The 2,879-nt window shown below is 34.4% G+C and overlaps 1 protein-coding gene across 1 annotated transcript in view; it reads left to right on the top strand.

The window, feature by feature from the left end:
* Positions 1-2,879, top strand: part of LOC119594919 (store-operated calcium entry regulator STIMATE-like) — a gene marked incomplete in the record, with an annotated part of 15,855 nt that overhangs the window by 10,808 nt on the left and 2,168 nt on the right.

Raw genomic sequence — 2,879 nt, 5'->3', positions numbered from 1 at the left:
AAACCTTTTCTTCTGAAAAGTTGGGTGCATATCTTTAGTCAAAACACCTTGTAGAAACCAAGAAAATTTTGTAAGTACCTGCTTACCTGCAAACATTTTAATGGTTTTACAAATGTTATAGTCTACCCTCTTTATGAACTTTATAATGCAGCCTGATGGTCTTCAGATACAGAAACACTATTTTCTGGCATCACCTTGTATTCAGCCAGTGGTAGGATGTAATATCATAAGATACCTCGCTGCTTTTCGGGCTAATAGTAGGCTGCATATTTTACTTGATTCGCTAGCTACAGTATATAGGTATCTCTACCACCTACCTAGTTTGCCTCTATAGAATATAATCTGATCACAATCTTGTTACAGTAATCTTTCTGCTCAAAACCTCATTCCTGGCTTCTTAAGCTTTACCAGTCATTTTACAAGGTTTTCTGTTGCCTTTGAATGATTCAGAAGCAACCTTGTTGAGGTGACCACAGAGTGTAAAACCTATTATAATGACAGACCTTGTTCTAAAGCTTGTTATAGTGATAAACTCCTTTAAAATAGAATGTCCCCTGAGCTTCCTCCCCAGTACTTAATATCTTGATACTGGAGATGTGGTTTAGTAACGAAATGTTTGATGGAAAATGAGAGCATTTTGAACTGACATGTTTCTTTGGTGTAGACTGAAAATATCTGATTTAATTCATTTTTGTCATTGTGAAAACATGGTATAATTTTCTTTTATAATTAGTAATTAGCTTAGTGATTTTTGAAAAATGCTGTTTAAAGAAATTATTGGAAATTTAGCCCTAGACAAAAACAAAGCAAAGGGAGAATAACCACACCATTTTGACTTACTATTGACTTTGCTATGGTTATGAAAGAACTAGGCCTTATTAGGATTATAAAATTTTGTTTGAATTTGTTGACCTTCTTTGGGCTCTGTTGACAGGGTTAGGTGTGTGAGAGTGCCTCAGACAACTCATCATCTGTAGTAGGTTGTGGAGTAATTACATGGCAGCCAAAATTGCATGGCAGCCAACAACATCCATTTTCATATTCTCAGGTAGCAGTAATTATTTTATATGAATTATGAAATATGACACAAAATTATAAGGTTCACTTATTTCTGCTTCTGTACAGATTGTGACCTGTGCTGTTTTTTTTTTATCACTCTAAACTGGGATGGATATGTGATAGGCACTTGCTTGGTTCCAAGGCTGTGTCTTTGTTTCCTTGTATATATTTCCCATGTAGTGAAAATTTTGAAGAATAAACACATTTTTGGTTGATTTTCAGAACCTAGAATCAAAGTAAATCAGTAATCCTGTAGAAATTTTCAGTAATACATTACAGCACACAATTTTTGGTGTTGGAATAGATCTTAAAACAAAGCAAGTTCATTTAAGACAGTGTATTTTATTAGCCTCTTTAGACCATATCCTACTGATATCTTTCCCTTGATGTTGTGGTTCAGTCTTCAAATTTAGAATAGGGTCTCTGTTGTATCTAGGCTACTTAAAGTTATTTCCTCTATGAATATAACTAAAAGATGCAAAAGTGTTGGAAATTGTTTGAAGAAGGGACTAAGAAGGAAGCAGTTTTGACCTTTATTTTATTTTATTTTTTATTATTTTTTTTTTTACTGTTATTTTAGCTGATTTTTTTTTACACTGTTTTACCTGCAATACCTAACTTTTTGTATATGTGATCCCTCTGTGTATTTTACCATGGCCCACAGGTTGGTATCAGCATCTAAGATATATTTGTATGAAGAGTGTATAAGTTGCATTAATTTTACCAGTGGTATATGTCTTTCTTAAAAGTAACATTCTGGGTCATTTTAGACGTGAATGTATTGAAACCAAAAGAACTTTGTAACCTTATAGTGAAATATGTTTACAAAGTGACTTGTGACTTGATTTTGATAATGTCTTTGCATCATTTTTTTAAACTTGGAATATTTTCTCTCTTTCTATGGTATTTTGCAGGAGATGAATGGCAAATGGTAATTGTGATGATCACCTTTTTATAGCTGAAATGATACAATACACAGCTCCCTAAAATAACAGCTTACTTGACCCTTCAACTCATGGAACTTACATTCCCTGCTTATTCGGTGATTTAAATTTTTAACATTACAGTAGTAGAAACCAAAATTCATAAAGTGCAATGTGACAGCGATAATTCAGAATAATAAAAGTGATTCAGGATTCGTAGCTGTAATCTTGCTTGGCCATGACATTGAATGTGAGATTTTAATTAACGTTTCTCATAGTACTGTTATCTGTAGAGGACTGTCAGAGTAATGAAGTCCATGAGAATGGAAACCTGAAAATTTGTTGGGCCTCTTATATCTCTCAGATCATGTTCATTACAGTTCCTGATGAGTTAATGCAGTTATGTTGTTATGGAGCTGGAATCATGTGGTATCAGTAATAACTTTGTTCATTAACTCTTTGGCCCCAGATGGTATGCATATCATGCCATGCCAAGGAGGGCCATCTCACCATCTTGTACATGCCAGTATCACAGCCTAGACTAAGACTTCATTGGTGCACATGTGGCATAAAAACAAGTGTATTGGTTGTTTATGCACACCTCAGAGTTTAGGCATATTGGCTTTCCCAACTGGCCCGGAGACAGTGGGTTCATTTTTGTTTATATTGGTGATACACTGTATGTAGTTGAGATGATTACCTCCTTATTATGTTCATCACCATTCACTATTTGTTGTTTACACTTTTTATTCCGTTTTTATTTATGCCTAACACTTCACCTCCTGCTGGACAATGATATGACATTGCATTGTCAGCTTTGTGGCAAGTGGATTCCTCAATGACCTTTCCACTCTTTGCATATTACTGATGGCAAAAGAGATCAGATAAAAGAATAAG

Source organism: Penaeus monodon, chromosome 34, assembly GCF_015228065.2.
Source record: "Penaeus monodon isolate SGIC_2016 chromosome 34, NSTDA_Pmon_1, whole genome shotgun sequence".
NCBI classification, from domain to species: Eukaryota; Metazoa; Arthropoda; class Malacostraca; order Decapoda; family Penaeidae; genus Penaeus; species Penaeus monodon.
This window is presented reverse-complemented; position numbering and strand designations above follow the sequence as displayed.